The sequence below is a fragment of the Melanerpes formicivorus genome, unplaced genomic scaffold (genome assembly GCF_026170545.1).
Source record: "Melanerpes formicivorus ecotype bairdi unplaced genomic scaffold, bMelFor1.0.p_v2 SCAF_193, whole genome shotgun sequence".
NCBI classification, from domain to species: Eukaryota; Metazoa; Chordata; class Aves; order Piciformes; family Picidae; genus Melanerpes; species Melanerpes formicivorus.
In genome coordinates this window covers 69736-86001 of record NW_027142545.1, presented here as the reverse complement: position 1 = coordinate 86001, position 16266 = coordinate 69736, and the positions used below count along the sequence as shown (strand labels likewise).

General features: G+C 75.1%; 1 long non-coding RNA gene across 1 annotated transcript in view; it reads left to right on the top strand.

Annotated features, from left to right (window-relative positions):
- The window catches only part of LOC137457708 (uncharacterized), a 41443-nt gene that overhangs the window by 4468 nt on the left and 20709 nt on the right, over window positions 1-16266 (top strand). Inside the window, exon 2 of the long non-coding RNA XR_010991391.1 lies at window positions 400-523. This is a non-coding gene — a long non-coding RNA (uncharacterized lncRNA). The remainder of the gene's footprint in view (window positions 1-399; window positions 524-16266) is intronic.

The window sequence follows — 16266 nt, the reverse complement described above, 5'->3', positions numbered from 1 at the left end:
CCCCAGTGTGGTGGGTGGAAGGGTAAGGCCAAGAAGCCTCCTCCCTTCCCCCTTGTAAAGTAAAGGGAAAGAAAAATTGAATTGAAAGGAAAAAAAAATCTCACAAGCTGAATTAGCAAAGCAGTGGAGCTATATTTACAAAGCAATGTAGGGTATGCAGGGGAATATTTACAAATTTACAATATCTACAATATATACAAAGATATACAACAGAGTAACACAGAAATGAGAGTAACCCCCCTCGGACAGAGAGGGGTTCCCCACCTCCGCTCTCCCCTCTCTTCCCCCCCTTTCCCCAGAATGGGATAGAAAGAGAAAGAGAAAAGAGAGGAAAAAAGTTTAGAAGCAGTTCGTGTTAATTGGAAGGGAGTTAATACCGGCTTTTATCTGGTCTTCAAGGCCGAGGCCTTGGCAGAAAGCCCAGCACAAAACAGAGCTGCTGCACGAAGAAGAGGCGGAAGCAAGACTGAAAATAAAGTGCTGGAAAAACCCAGTATACCCTCCTGCTGTCACAGTTCAGAAGGTGATTCCTCCCACTCTTCCAATGAAATTAGTTTAGATTATTCCTTCCGTTTACCAACTTCCGTCCACCATATTCCCTTTCTTAAGGGGGCAACGTCAACCGGCCACACCCAGCCACAGCCCAGCCACAGCCCTGGACCCAGCCCCAGTCGCAGCCTCGGCCCCAGACCCAGCCCCAGCCCCAGCCCAACCGCAGGCCCAGCCCTGCCCCAGCACAACCCCAGCCCCAGCCCAGCCCCCAGCCCCGGCCCGACCCCTGCCCAGTCCCGGTCCATGCCCAGCCCCAGCCCTGCCCAGCCCCAGCCCCAGCCCCATCCCTGCCCAAGACTTGGTTCCAGCCCCAGCTCCAGCCCCGCCCCAGCCCCGCCCTCTGCCCCAGCCCAGCCCCAGCCCCAGCCCTAGCCCTGCCATGGACCCAGCCCCAGCCCCAGCCCCAGCCCTGCCCCACCCTCGTCCCCAGCCCAGCCCCTGCCCCAGCCCTACCCCTGCCCAGTCCCGGTCCATGCCCAGCCCCAGCCCTGCCCAGCCCCAGCCCCAGCCCCATCCCTGCCCAAGACTTGGTTCCAGCCCCAGCCCCAGCCCTGCCCCAGGCCCGGACCCAGCCCCGGCCTCAGCCCTGCCCCAGCCCTGGCTCCTGCCCAAGCCCTGCCCCATCCCAGCCCCAGACCCAGCCTGGACCCAGCCCTGTCCCCAGCCCCAGCCCAGCCCCAGGCCCTGCCCCAGCCTAGCCACAGCACTGCCCCAGCCCTGGCTCCTGCCCCAGCCCTGGCTCCAGCCCCAGCCCCAGCCCTGCCCAAGACTTGGTTCCAGCCCCAGCCCCAGCCCTGCGCCAACCCAGCCCCAGCCAAGACCCAGCCTCAAGCCTAGTCCTGCCCCAGCCCAAGCCCCAATCCAGCCCCAGCCCTAAACCTACCTCAGCCCTAGCCCCAGCCCTGTCCGCAGCCCCAGCCCCAGCCCCCCCCATCGCCACCAGCCCAGCCCCAGCCCCAACCTTGACCCCAGCCCAGCCCCAGTTCCAGCCCTGCCCCAGCCCTGCCTCTGCCCCGGCCCCAGCCCCTGCCCAAGACTCGGCCCCAGCCCAACCCCAGCCCAGCCCCAGCCCCAGCCCTGCCCCAGCCCAGCCCCAGCCACCACCCAGCCCCAGCCCCAGCCCTGGCCCCAGCCCTGCACCAGGTCTGGCCCCAGCCCTGGCCCCAGCCCCGGCCCCTGCCGCAGTCCCAGCCCCAGCCCCACCCTCGACCTCAGCCCAGCCCCTACCCCAGCCCTGCCCCAGCCCAGCCCCAGCCCCAGCCCAGCCCCTGCCCTGGACCCAGCCCCAGCCCAGCCCCAGCCCCAGCCCCAGCCCTGCCCCAGCCCAGCCCAGCCTTAGCCACAGCCCAGCCACAGCCACAGCCCAGCCCCAGTCGCAGCCCCGGGCCAAGCCCAGACCTAGCCCAGCCCCAGCCCCACCCTCAGCCCCAGCCCAGCTCCAGCCACAGCCCAGCCACAGCCCTGGACCCAGCCCCAGCCCAGCCCCATCCCCGGTCCTGCCCCAGCCTAGCACCAGACCCAGTCCAGCCCCTGCCCTGGACCCAGTCCCAGCCCCAGCCCAGCCCCAGCCCTGCCCCAGCCTAGCCCCAGCCCCAGTCCATCCCCACCCTGGACCCAGCCCCAGCCCCAGCCCAGCCCCAGCCCTGCCCCAGCCTAGCCCCAGCCCTAGTCCAGCGCCACCCTGGACCCAGCCCCAGCCCCAGCCCAGCCCCAGCCCTGCCCCAGCCTAGCCCCAGCCCTAGTCCAGCCCCACCCTGGACCCAGCCCCAGCCCCAGCCCAGCCCCAGCCCAGCTCCAGCCACACCCTGGACCCAGCCCCAGCCCCAGCCCTGCCCCAGCCCTGCCCCAGCCTAGCCCCAGCCCCAGCCCAGCCCCTGCCACGGCCCATCCCCAGCCCCAGCTCCAGCCAAGCCCCACTCACGGCCCCATCCCCGGCCCCAGCCCAGCCCTGCCCCAGCCCCAGCCCTGCACCGAACCCAGCCCCAGCCCCAGCCCCAGCCCTGCCCCAGCCCAGCCCTGCACCAGCCCAGACCCAGCCCAGCCCCAGCCACAGACCCAGCCCAGCCCCAGTCACAGCCCAGCCCCAGCCACAGCCCAGCCCCAGCCCTGGATCCAGCCCCAGTTGCAGCCCCGGTCCCAGCCCAGCCGTAGCCCAGTCCCAGCCCCACCCTCAGCCCCAGCCCAGCCCCAGCCCAGCTCCAGCCACACCCTGGACCCAGCCCCAGCCCCAGCCCTGCCCCAGCCCTGCCCCAGCCTAGCCCCAGCCCCAGCCCAGCCCCTGCCACGGCCCAGCCCCAGCCCCAGCTCCAGCCAAGCCCCACTCACGGCCCCATCCCCGGCCCCAGCCCAGCCCTGCCCCAGCCCCAGCCCTGCACCGAACCCAGCCCCAGCCCCAGCCCCAGCCCTGCCCCAGCCCAGCCCTGCACCAGCCCAGACCCAGCCCAGCCCCAGCCACAGACCCAGCCCAGCCCCAGTCACAGCCCAGCCCCAGCCACAGCCCAGCCCCAGCCCTGGATCCAGCCCCAGTTGCAGCCCCGGTCCCAGCCCAGCCGTAGCCCAGTCCCAGCCCCACCCTCAGCCCCAGCCCTGCCCTAGCCCAGCCCCAGCCCTGGTCCAAGCCCCACCCCTGAGCCAAACCCAGCCCCAGCCTGGCCCCAGCCCTGCCCTAGCTCCAGCCCTAGCCCTGGCCCCAGCCCCGGCCCGTGCCCCTGCCCCAGTCCCAGTCCTGCCCCATCCCAGCCCCCTGCCCCAGCCCTGCCCTCAGCCCAGCCCCAGACCCAGCTTGGCCCCAGCCCTGTCCCCAGCCCCAGCCACCACCCAGCCCCAGCCCTGCCCCAGCCCAGCCCCAGCCACCGCCCAGCCCCAGCCCCAGCCCTGGCCCCAGCCCTGCCCCAGGTCTGGCCCAAGCCCTGGCCCCAGCCCTGTCCCCAGCCCCGGCCCCTGCCCCAGCCCCAGCCCTAGCTCAGCCCTGCCATCAGCCCCAGCCCCAGCCCCACCCTCGACCCCAGCCCAGTCCCTACCCCAGTCCTGCCCCAGCCCAGCCCCAGCCCCAGCCCAGCCCCTGCCCTGGACCCAGCCCCAGCCCAGCCCCAGCCACAGCCCAGCCCCAGCCCTGGACCCAGCCCCAGTCGCAGCCCCGGGCCCAGCCCAGACCTAGCCCAGCCCCAGCCCCACACTCAGCCCCAGCCACAGCCCAACCCCAGCGCTGGACCCAGCCCCAGCCCAGCCCCAGCCCCAGCCCCGCCCCAGCCCTGCCCTCAGCCCAGCCCCAGCCCCAGCCCTGCCCAGCCCAACCCCAGCCCCAGCCCTGCACCCAGCCCAGCCCCAGCCCCAGACAAAGCCCTGCCCCAGCCCAGCCCCAGCCTCCACCCAGCCCCAGCCCTGGACCCAGCCCCAGCCCGAGCCCTCTCCCAGTCCCCGCCCCAGCCCCAGCCCCGGCCCCAGCCAAGCCCCACTCACGGCCCCATTCCCGGCCCCAGCCCAGCTCCAGCCACAGCCCAGCCACAGCCCCTGCCCTGCCCTGCCCCAGCCCTGCCCCAGCCCAGCCCCAGCCACAGCCCCAGCCCCAGCCCAGCCCCAGCCCCACCCTCAGCACCAGCCCAGCTCCAGCCACAGCCCAGCCACAGCCCTGGACCTAGCCCCAGCCCTGTCCCCAGCCCCAGCCACAGCCCAGCCCCAGGCCCTGCCCCAGCCTAGCCACAGCCCTGCCCCAGCCCTGGCTCCTGCCCCAGCCCTGGCTCCAGCCCCAGCCCCAGCCCTGCCCAAGACTTGGTTCCAGCCCCAGCCGTACCCCTACATCAGCCCTAGCCCCAGCCCTGTCCGCAGCCCCAGCCCCACCCTCTCCACCAGCCCAGCCCCAGCCCCAACCTTGCCCCCAGCCCAGCCCCAGTTCCAGCCCTGCCCCAGCCCTGCCTCTGCCCCGGCCCTAGCCCCTGCCCCAGACTCGGCCCCAGCCCTGCCCCAACCCAGCCCCTGCCCCAGGCCTGCCCCAGCTCTGGCCCCAGCCCTGTCCCCAGCCCCGGCCCCTGCCCCAGCCCCAGCCCTAGCCCAGCCCTGCCCTCAGCCCGAGCCCCAACCCCAGCCCCACCCTCGGCCCCAGCCCAGCCCCTGCCCCAGCCCTGCCCCTGCCCCAGCCCTGCCCCAGCCCAGCCCCAGCCCCAGCCCCAGCCCAGCCCCAGCCCTGCTTAGCCCTGCCCTCAGCCCAGCCCCAGCCCCAGCCTGGCCCCAGTCCTGCCCCAGCCTAGCACCAGCCCCAGTCCAGCCCCAGCCCTGGACCCAGCCCCAGTCGCAGCCCCGGGCCCAGCCCAGCCCTAGCCCAGCCCCAGCCCCACCCTCAGCCCCGGCCCAGCTCCAGCCACAGCCCAGCCACAGCCCTGGACCCAGCCCCAGCCCAGCCCCATCCCCAGTCCTGCCCCAGCCTAGCACCAGCCCCAGTCCAGCCCCTGCCCTGGACCCAGTCCCAGCCCCAGCCCAGCCCCAGCCCTGCCCCAGCCTAGCCCCAACCCCAGTCCAGCCCCACCCTGGACCCAGCCCCAGACCCAGCACAGCCCCAGCCCTGCCCCAGCCTAGCCCCAGCCCCAGTCCAGACCCTGCCCTGGACCCAGTCCCAGCCCCAGCCCAGCCCCAGCCCAGCCCCAGCCACCGCCCAGCCCCAGCCCTGCCCCCAACCCAGCCTCAGCCTCACCCTGGACCCAGCCCCAGCCCCAGCCCTGCCCCAGCCCTGCCCCAGACTAGCCTCAGCCCCAGCCAAGCCCCTGCCCTGGACCCAGCCCCAGGCCCAGCTCCAGCCTCATCCCCAGCCCAGGCCCAGCCCTGCCCCAGCCCAGCCCCAGCCCCAGCCCCAACCCCAGCCAAGCCCCACTCACGGCCCCATCCCTGGCCCCAGCCTAGCCCTGCACCGGCCCCAGCCCTGCACCGAACCCAGCCCCAGCCCAGCCCCAGCCCTGCCCCAGCCAGCCCTGCCCTGGCCCAGCGCCAGCCCAGCCCCAGCCCCAGCCCCAGCCCTGCCCCAGCCCAGCCCCAGTCACAGCCCAGACCCAGCCCTGGATCCATCACCAGTCGCAGCGCCGGCCCCACCCTCAGCCCCAGCCCAGCTCCAGCCACAGCCCTGCCACAGCCCTGGACACAGCCCCATCCCAGCCCCCAGCCCCAGCCCTGCCCTCAGCCCAGCCCCAGACCCAGCCTGGCCCCAGCCCTGTCCCCAGCCCCAGCCCCAGGCCCAGCCCCAACCCCAGCCGCAGCCCTGCCCCAGCCCAGCCCCAGGCCTGACCTCAGCCCTGCCCCAGCCCTGGCTCCAGCCCCAGCCCGAGCCCTGCCCATGCCTTGGTTCCAGCCCCAGCCCCAACCCAAGGCCCAGTCTCAAGCCTAGTCCTGCCCCAGCCCTGCCCCAATCCAGCCCCAGCCCCACCCTCGCCACCAGCCCAGCCCCAGCCCCAACCTTAGCCCCAGCCCAGCCCCAGTTCAAGCCCTGCCCCAGCCCTGCCCCTGACCCGGCCCCAGCCCCGGCTCCAGATACAGCCCCAGCCCAGCCCCAGGCCTAGCCCTGTGCCAGCTCTACCCCAGCCCATCCCCGGTCCCAGCCCAGCCCAAGCCCTGGCCAAGCCCCAGCCCAAACCCCATCCTTGCCCCCTGCCCAGCCCCTGCCCTGGACCCAGCCCCTGCCCCAGCCCAGCCTCATCCCCAGCCCAGGCCTAGCCCTGCCCCTACCCTAGCCCAGCCCCGGTCCCAGCCCAGCCCTAGCCCAGCCCTGCCCTCAGCCCCAGCCCCAGCCCAGCCCCAACCTCGGCCCCAGCCCAGCCCTTGCCCCAGCCCTGCCCCGGCCCAGCCCCAGGCCCAGCTCCAGCCTCATCCCCAGCCCAGGCCCAGCCCTGCCCCAGCCCAGCCCCAGCCCCAGCCCCAACCCCAGCCAAGCCCCACTCACGGCCCCATCCCTGGCCCCAGCCTAGCCCTGCACCGGCCCCAGCCCTGCACCGAACCCAGCCCCAGCCCGGCCCCAGCCCTGCCCCAGCCAGCCCTGCCCTGGCCCAGCGCCAGCCCAGCCCCAGCCCCAGCCCCAGCCCTGCCCCAGCCCAGCCCCAGTCACAGCCCAGACCCAGCCCTGGATCCATCACCAGTCGCAGCGCCGGCCCCACCCTCAGCCCCAGCCCAGCTCCAGCCACAGCCCTGCCACAGCCCTGGACACAGCCCCATCCCAGCCCCCAGCCCCAGCCCTGCCCTCAGCCCAGCCCCAGACCCAGCCTGGCCCCAGCCCTGTCCCCAGCCCCAGCCCCAGGCCCAGCCCCAACCCCAGCCGCAGCCCTGCCCCAGCCCAGCCCCAGGCCTGACCTCAGCCCTGCCCCAGCCCTGGCTCCAGCCCCAGCCCGAGCCCTGCCCATGCCTTGGTTCCAGCCCCAGCCCCAACCCAAGGCCCAGTCTCAAGCCTAGTCCTGCCCCAGCCCTGCCCCAATCCAGCCCCAGCCCCACCCTCGCCACCAGCCCAGCCCCAGCCCCAACCTTAGCCCCAGCCCAGCCCCAGTTCAAGCCCTGCCCCAGCCCTGCCCCTGACCCGGCCCCAGCCCCGGCTCCAGATACGGCCCCAGCCCAGCCCCAGGCCTAGCCCTGTGCCAGCTCTACCCCAGCCCATCCCCGGTCCCAGCCCAGCCCAAGCCCTGGCCCAGCCCCAGCCCAAACCCCATCCTTGCCCCCTGCCCAGCCCCTGCCCTGGACCCAGCCCCTGCCCCAGCCCAGCCTCATCCCCAGCCCAGGCCTAGCCCTGCCCCTACCCTAGCCCAGCCCCGGTCCCAGCCCAGCCCTAGCCCAGCCCTGCCCTCAGCCCCAGCCCCAGCCCAGCCCCAACCTCGGCCCCAGCCCAGCCCTTGCCCCAGCCCTGCCCCGGCCCAGCCCCATCCCAGCCGCTGCCCTGGACCCAGCCACAGCCCAGCCCCAGCCACAACCCCAGCCCAGCCCCAGCCCAGCCACAGCCCAGCCCCAGCCACAGCCCCAGCCCAGCCCCAGCCCAGCCCCAGCCACAGCCACAGCCCCAGCCCTGGACCCAGCCCCAGTCGCAGCCCCGGCTCCAGCCCAGCCCTAGCCCAGCCTCAGCCCCACCCTCAGCCCCAGCCCAGCTCCAGCCACAGCCCAGCCACAGCCCTGGACCCAGCCCCAGCCCCACCCCAGCCCAGCCTCATTCCCAGCCCAGGCCCAGCCCTGCCCCAGCCACAGCCCCAGCCCCAGCCCCAGCCCCACCCCCGGACCCATCCCCGGTCCCAGCCCAGCCGTAGCCCAGCCCCAGCCCCAGCCCCAGCCCCAGCCAAGCCCCACTCACGGCTCCATCCCCGGCCCCAGACGCAGCCCCGGCCCCAGCCCAGCCCTAGCCCAGCCCCAGCCCCACCCTCAACCCCAGCCCAGCTCCAGCCACAGCCCAGCCACAGCCCTGGACCCAGCCCCAGCCCCACCCCAGCCCAGCCTCATTCCCAGCCCAGGCCCAGCCCAGCCCCAGCCCCAGCACTAGCCCTGCCCTGGACCCAGCCCCAGCACCACCCCAGCCTCATACCCTGCCCAGCCTCATACCCTGCCCAGTCTCAGCCCTGCCCCAGCCCAAGCCCCAGCCCCAGCCCCATCCACATCCCCATCCCTGCCCCCAGCCCAGCCCCAGCCCCAGCCCTGCCCCATCCCAGCCGCAGCCCCAGCCCCATCCCCGGCCCCATCCCCAGTCCCAGCCCAGCCAAAGCCCAGCCCTGACTCAGCCCCAGCCCCAGCCCAGCCCCAGCCCTAGCCCAGCCCTGACCCAGCCCCAGCCCTAGCCCAGCCCTGCCCTCAGCCCAGCCCCAGGCCCGGACCCAGCCCCGACCTCAGCCCAGCCCTAACCTAGCCCTGCCCCAGCCCCAGGCCTAGCCCAGCCGTGCCCTCAGCCCAGCCCCAGCCCTGGACCAAGCCCCAGCCCTGTGCCAAACCCAGCCCCAGCCTGGCCCCAGCCCTGCCCTAGCTCCAGCCCTAGCCCTGGCCCCAGCCTCGGCCCGTGCCCCTGCCCCAGTCCCAGTCTTGCCCCATCCCAGCCCCCAGCCCCAGCCCTGCCCTCAGCCCAGCCCCAGACCCAGCCTGGCCCCAGCCCTGTCCCCAGCCCCAGCCACAGCCCAGCCCCAGGCCCTGCCCCAGCCTAGCCACAGCCCTGCCCCAGCCCTGGCTCCAGCCCCAGCCCCAGCCCTGCCCAAGACTTGGTTCCAGCCCCAGCCGTACCCCTACATCAGCCCTAGCCCCAGCCCTGTCCGCAGCCCCAGCCCCACCCTCTCCACCAGCCCAGCCCCAGCCCCAACCTTGCCCCCAGCCCAGCCCCAGTTCCAGCCCTGCCCCAGCCCTGCCTCTGCCCCGGCCCTAGCCCCTGCCCCAGACTCGGCCCCAGCCCTGCCCCAACCCAGCCCCTGCCCCAGGCCTGCCCCAGCTCTGGCCCCAGCCCTGTCCCCAGCCCCGGCCCCTGCCCCAGCCCCAGCCCTAGCCCAGCCCTGCCCTCAGCCCGAGCCCCAACCCCAGCCCCACCCTCGGCCCCAGCCCAGCCCCTGCCCCAGCCCTGCCCCTGCCCCAGCCCTGCCCCAGCCCAGCCCCAGCCCCAGCCCCAGCCCAGCCCCAGCCCTGCTTAGCCCTGCCCTCAGCCCAGCCCCAGCCCCAGCCTGGCCCCAGTCCTGCCCCAGCCTAGCACCAGCCCCAGTCCAGCCCCAGCCCTGGACCCAGCCCCAGTCGCAGCCCCGGGCCCAGCCCAGCCCTAGCCCAGCCCCAGCCCCACCCTCAGCCCCGGCCCAGCTCCAGCCACAGCCCAGCCACAGCCCTGGACCCAGCCCCAGCCCAGCCCCATCCCCAGTCCTGCCCCAGCCTAGCACCAGCCCCAGTCCAGCCCCTGCCCTGGACCCAGTCCCAGCCCCAGCCCAGCCCCAGCCCTGCCCCAGCCTAGCCCCAACCCCAGTCCAGCCCCACCCTGGACCCAGACCCAGACCCAGCACAGCCCCAGCCCTGCCCCAGCCTAGCCCCAGCCCCAGTCCAGACCCTGCCCTGGACCCAGTCCCAGCCCCAGCCCAGCCCCAGCCCAGCCCCAGCCACCGCCCAGCCCCAGCCCAGCCCCCAACCCAGCCTCAGCATCACCCTGGACCCAGCCCCAGCCCCAGCCCTGCCCCAGCCCTGCCCCAGACTAGCCTCAGCCCCAGCCAAGCCCCTGCCCTGGACCCAGCCCCAGGCCCAGCTCCAGCCTCATCCCCAGCCCAGGCCCAGCCCTGCCCCAGCCCAGCCCCAGCCCCAGCCCCAACCCCAGCCAAGCCCCACTCACGGCCCCATCCCTGGCCCCAGCCTAGCCCTGCACCGGCCCCAGCCCTGCACCGAACCCAGCCCCAGCCCGGCCCCAGCCCTGCCCCAGCCAGCCCTGCCCTGGCCCAGCGCCAGCCCAGCCCCAGCCCCAGCCCCAGCCCTGCCCCAGCCCAGCCCCAGTCACAGCCCAGACCCAGCCCTGGATCCATCACCAGTCGCAGCGCCGGCCCCACCCTCAGCCCCAGCCCAGCTCCAGCCACAGCCCTGCCACAGCCCTGGACACAGCCCCATCCCAGCCCCCAGCCCCAGCCCTGCCCTCAGCCCAGCCCCAGACCCAGCCTGGCCCCAGCCCTGTCCCCAGCCCCAGCCCCAGGCCCAGCCCCAACCCCAGCCGCAGCCCTGCCCCAGCCCAGCCCCAGGCCTGACCTCAGCCCTGCCCCAGCCCTGGCTCCAGCCCCAGCCCGAGCCCTGCCCATGCCTTGGTTCCAGCCCCAGCCCCAACCCAAGGCCCAGTCTCAAGCCTAGTCCTGCCCCAGCCCTGCCCCAATCCAGCCCCAGCCCCACCCTCGCCACCAGCCCAGCCCCAGCCCCAACCTTAGCCCCAGCCCAGCCCCAGTTCAAGCCCTGCCCCAGCCCTGCCCCTGACCCAGCCCCAGCCCCGGCTCCAGATACGGCCCCAGCCCAGCCCCAGGCCTAGCCCTGTGCCAGCTCTACCCCAGCCCATCCCCGGTCCCAGCCCAGCCCAAGCCCTGGCCCAGCCCCAGCCCAAACCCCATCCTTGCCCCCAGCCCAGCCCTAGCCCTGGCCCAGCCCCAGAGCCAGACTGGCCCCAGCCCTGTCCCGAGCCCCAGCCACAGCCCAGCCCCAGGCCCAGCCCCAGCCTAGCCCCAGCCCAAACCTCATCCTTGACCCCAGCCGAGCCCCAGCCCTGCCCCAGCCCCAGCCCCAGCCCAGCCCCTGCCCTGGACCCAGCCCCAGCCCCACCCCAGCCTCATCCCCAGCCCAGGCCCAGTGCTGCCCCGGCCACAGCCCAGCCCTGCCCCAGCCCAGCCCTGCACCGGCTCAGCTCCAGCCCAGCCCCAGCCCCAGCCCTGCCCCAGCCCAGCCCCAGCCACAGCCCAGCCCCAGCCCTGGATCCAGCCCCAGTCGCAGCCCCGGCCCCAGCCCTGCCCCAGCCCCACCCTCAGCCCCAGCCCAGCTCCAGCCACAGCCCATCCACAACCCTGGACCCAGCCCTGGACCAAGCCCCACCCCTCACCCAAACCCAGCCCCAGCCTGGCCCCAGCCCTGCCCTAGCTCCAGCCCTAGCCCTGTCCCCAGACTCGGCCTGTGCCCCTGCCCCAGTCCCAGTCCCGCCCCATCCCAGCCCCCAGCCCCAGCCCTGCCCTCAGCCCAGCCCCGGTCCCAGCCCAGCCCAAGCCCTGTCCCAGCCCCAGCCCTAGCCCAGCCCTGCCCTGCCCCAGTCCCAGCCCCAGCCCTGGCCTCAGCCCAGCCTAGCCGCAGCCCTGCCCCAGCCCCAGGCCTAGCCCAGCCGTGCCCTCAGCCCAGCCCCAGCCCCAGCCCTGCCCCCAGCCCCAGCCCCAGACCCAGCCTGGCCCCAGCCCTGGCCCCAGCCCCAGCCCAGCCCAGCCCCAGGCCCAGCCCAAGCCTAGCCCCAGCCCTGCCCCAGACCCAGCCCCTGGCCAGACCTCAGTCCTGCCCCAGCCCTGGCTCCTACCCCAGCCCTGGCACCAGCCCCAGCCCCAGCCCTGCCCGTGCCTTGGTTCCAGCCCCAGCCCCAGCCCAAGGCCCAGCCTCAAGCCTAGTCCTGCCCCAGCCCTGGCCCCAATCCAGCCCCAGCCCTACCCCTACCTCAGCCCTAGCCCCAGCCCTGTCCGCAGCCCCAGCCCCAGCACCAACCTCGCCACCAGCCCAGCCCCAGCCCCAACCTTGGCCCCAGCCCAGCCCCAGTTCAAGGTCCAGCCTCAAGCCTAGTCCTGCCCCAGCCCCAGCCCTGGCCCCAGACTCGGCCCCAGCCCAACCCCAGGCCTAGCCCTGTGCCAGCCCTACCCCAGCCCAGCCCCGGTCCCAGCCCAGCCCAAGCCCTGGCCCAGCCCCAGCCCAAACCCCATCCTTGCCCCCAGCCCAGCCCTAGCCCTGGCCCAGCCCCAGCCCCACCCCCGGACTCATCCCCGGTCCCAGCCCAGCCATAGCCCAGCCCTCCCCCAGCCCCCGCCCTGACCAGCCCCAGCCCTGCACCGAACCCAGCCCCAGCCCTGCCCCAGCTCTGGCCCCAGCCCTGTCCCCTGACCCGGCCCCTGCCCCAGCTCCAGCCCTACCTCAGGCCCCAGACCTGCGTCAGCCCAGCTACAGCCCCACCCCAGCCCCTGCCCTGGACCCAGCCCCAGCCCCACCCCAGCCTCATCCCCAGCCCAGGCCCAGCCCTGCCCAGGCCCAGCCCCATCCCCGGCCCCAGCCCAGCCCTGTCCCCAGCCCAGCCTTGCCCTGGCCCAGCCCCAGCCCAGCCCCAGCCCTGCCACAGCCCAGCCCCAGCCACAGCCCAGTCCCAGCCCTGGATCCAGCCCCAGTCGCAGCCCCAGCCCCAGCCCAGCCCTAGCCCAGCCCCAGCCCCACCCTCAGCCCCAGCCCAGCTCCAGCCACAGCCCAGCCACAGCCCTGGACCCAGCCGCAGCCCAACCCCAGCCCCAGCCCTGCCCTAGCCCAGCCCCAGCCCTGGACCAAGCCCCACCCCTGAGCCGAACCCAGCCCCAGCCTGGCCCCACCCCTGCCCTAGCTCCAGCCCTAGCCCTGGCCCCAGCCTCGGCCCGTGCCCCAGCCCCAGTCCCAGTCCTGCCCCATCCCAGCCCCCAGCCCTAACCCTGCTCCCAGCGCAGCCCCAGACCCAGACTGGACCCAGCCCTGTCCCCAGCCCCAGCCACAGCCCAGTCCCAGGCCCAGCCCCAGCCTAGCCCCAGCCCTGCCCCAGCCTCAGGCCCAGGCCTGACCTCAGCCCTGCCCCAACCCTGGCTCCTGCCCCAACCCTGGCTCCAGCCCCAGCCCCAGCCCTGCGCCAACCCAGCCCCAGCCCAAGGCCCAGCCTCAAGCCTAATCCTGCCCCAGCCCTGGCCCCAATCCAGCCCCAGCCCCACCCCTACCTCAGCCCTAGCCCCAGCCCTGCCCTCAGCCCAGCCCCGGTCCCAGCCCAGCCCAAGCCCTGGCCCAGCCCCAGCCCAAACCTCATCCTTGCCCCCAGCCCAGCCCCAGCCCTGCCCCAGCCTCAGCCCCAGCCCCAGCCCAGCCCCAGCCCCAGCCCCAGCCCTGCACTGAACCCAGCCCCAGCCCCAGCCCCAGCCCCACCCCCGGCCCCATCCCCGGCCCCAGCCCATCCCTAGCCCAGCCCTGTCCCAGCCCCAGCCCCAGCCCTAGCCCAGCCCTGCCCTGCCCCAGTCCCAGCCCCAGCCCTGGCCTCAGCCCAGCCTAGCCGCAGCCCTGCCCCAGCCCCAGGCCTAGCCCAGCCGTGCCCTCAGCCCAGCCCCAGCCCCAGCCCTGCCCCCAGCCCCAGCCCCAGACCCAGCCTGGCCCCAGCCCTGGCCCCAGCCCCAGCCCAGCCCCAGGCCCAGCCCAAGTCTAGCCCCAGCCCTGCCCCAGCCCCTGCCCCTGCCCTGTCCCCAGCCCCGGCCCCTGCCCCACCCCCAGCTGTAGCCCAGCCCTGCCCTCAGCCCCAGCCCCAGCCCCAACCTCGGCCCCAGCCCAGCCCCTTCCCCAGCCCTGCCCCGGCCCAGCCCCAGCCCAGCCCCTTCCCCAGCCCTGCCCCGGCCCAGCCCCAGCCCCTGCCCAGCCCCTGCCCTGGACCCAGCCCCAGCCCAGCCCCAGCTCCAGCCCTGGACCCAGCCGCAGTCTTAGCCCCGGGCCCAGCCCAGCCCCAGCCCCATCCCCAGCCCAACCCCAGCCCAGCTCCATCCACAGCCCAGCCACAGCCCTGGACCCAGCGCCAGCCCAGCCCCAGCCCCAGCTCTGCCCTAGCCCAGACCCAGCCCTGGACCCAGCCCCATCCCAGCCCCCAGCCCCAGCCCTGCCCCCGGCCCAGCCCCAGACCCAGACTGGCCCCAGCCCTGTCCCGAGCCCCAGCCCCAGCCCAGCCCCAGGCCCAGCCCCAGCCTAGCCCCAGCCCAAACCTCATCCTTGCCCCCAGCCCAGCCCCAGCCCTGCCCCAGCCCCAGCCCCAGCCCCAGCCCCAGCCCCAGCCCTGCCCCGGCCCAGCCCCATCCCAGCCACTGCCCTGGACCCAGCCCCAGCCCTGCCCCAGCCCTGCCCCAGCCCCAGCCCCAGCCCCAGCCCTGCCCCGGCCCAGCCCCATCCCAGCCCCTGCCCTGGACCCAGCCACAGCCCAGCCCCAGCCCGAGCCCCAGCCCAGCCCCAGCCCAGCCACAGCCCAGCCCCAGCCACAGCCCCAGCCCAGCCCCAGCCCAGCCTCAGCCCCACCCTCAGCCCCAGCCCAGCTCCAGCCACAGCCCAGCCACAGCCCTGGACCCAGCCCCAGCCCCACCCCAGCCCAGCCTCATTCCCAGCCCAGGCCCAGCCCTGCTCCAGCCCCAGCCCCAGCCCCAGCCCCAGCCCCACCCCCGGACCCAGCCCCACCCCCGGACCCATCCCCGGTCCCAGCCCAGCCCTAGCCCAGCCCCAGCCCCACACTCAACCCCAGCCCAGCTCCAGCCACAGCCCAGCCACAGCCCTGGACCCAGCCCCAGCCCAGCCCCAGCCCCAGCCCTGCACCGAACCCAGCCCCAGCCCCAGCCCCACCCCCCGGCCCCATCCCCGGCCCCAGCCCATCCCTAGCCCAGCCCTGTCCCAGCCCCAGCCCTAGCCCAGCCCTGCCCTGCCCCAGTCCCAGCCCCAGCCCTGGCCTCAGCCCAGCCTAGCCGCAGCCCTGCCCCAGCCCCAGGCCTAGCCCAGCCGTGCCCTCAGCCCAGCCCCAGCCCCAGCCCTGCCCCCAGCCCCAGCCCCAGACCCAGCCTGGCCCCAGCCCTGGCCCCAGCCCCAGCCCAGCCCCAGGCCCAGCCCAAGTCTAGCCCCAGCCCTGCCCCAGCCCCTGCCCCTGCCCTGTCCCCAGCCCCGGCCCCTGCCCCACCCCCAGCTGTAGCCCAGCCCTGCCCTCAGCCCCAGCCCCAGCCCCAACCTCGGCCCCAGCCCAGCCCCTTCCCCAGCCCTGCCCCGGCCCAGCCCCAGCCCAGCCCCTTCCCCAGCCCTGCCCCGGCCCAGCCCCAGCCCCTGCCCAGCCCCTGCCCTGGACCCAGCCCCAGCCCAGCCCCAGCTCCTGCCCCAGCCACAGCCCAGCCCCAGCCCTGGACCCAGCCGCAGTCTTAGCCCCGGGCCCAGCACAGCCCTAGCCCAGCCCCAGCCCAGCCCAGCCCCAGCCCCATCCCCAGGCCAACCCCAGCCCAGCTCCATCCACAGCCCAGCCACAGCCCTGGACCCAGCGCCAGCCCAGCCCCAGCCCCAGCTCTGCCCTAGCCCAGACCCAGCCCTGGACCCAGCCCCATCCCAGCCCCCAGCCCCAGCCCTGCCCCCGGCCCAGCCCCAGCCCCAGACTGGCCCCAGCCCTGTCCCGAGCCCCAGCCACAGCCCAGCCCCAGGCCCAGCCCCAGCCTAGCCCCAGCCCAAACCTCATCCTTGCCCCCAGCCCAGCCCCAGCCCTGCCCCAGCCCCAGCCCCAGCCCCAGCCCCAGCCCTGCCCCGGCCCAGACCCATCCCAGCCACTGCCCTGGACCCAGCCCCAGCCCAGCCCCAGCCCAGCCCCAGCCCAGCCCCAGCCACAGCCCCAGCCCAGCCCCAGCCCAGCCTCAGCCCCACCCTCAGCCCCAGCCCAGCTCCAGCCACAGCCCAGCCACAGCCCTGGACCCAGCCCCAGCCCCACCCCAGCCCAGCCTCATTCCCAGCCCAGGCCCAGCCCTGCTCCAGCCCCAGCCCCAGCCCCAGCCCCAGCCCCAGCCCCACCCCCGGACCCATCCCCGGTCCCAGCCCAGCCGTAGCCCAGCCCCAGCCCCACACTCAACCCCAGCCCAGCTCCAGCCACAGCCCAGCCACAGCCCTGGACCCAGCCCCAGCCCAGCCCCAGCCCCAGCCCTGGACCAAGCCCCACCCCTCAGCTGAATCCAGCCCCAGCCTGGCCCCAGCCCTGCCCTAGCTCCAGCCCTAGCCCTGTCCCCAGCCTCGGCCCGTGCCCCAGCCCCAGTACCAGTCCTGCCCCATCCCAGCCCCCAGACCCAGCCCTGCCCCCGGCCCAGCCCCAGACCCAGCCTGGCCCCAGCCCTGGCCCCAGTCCCAGCCCAGCCCCAGGCCCAGCCCAAGCCTAGCCCCAGCCCTGCCCCAGCCCCTGCCCCTGCCCTGTCCCCAGCCCCGGCCCCTGCCCCACCCCCAGCTGTAGCCCAGCCCTGCCCTCAGCCCCAGCCCCAGCCCCAACCTCGGCCC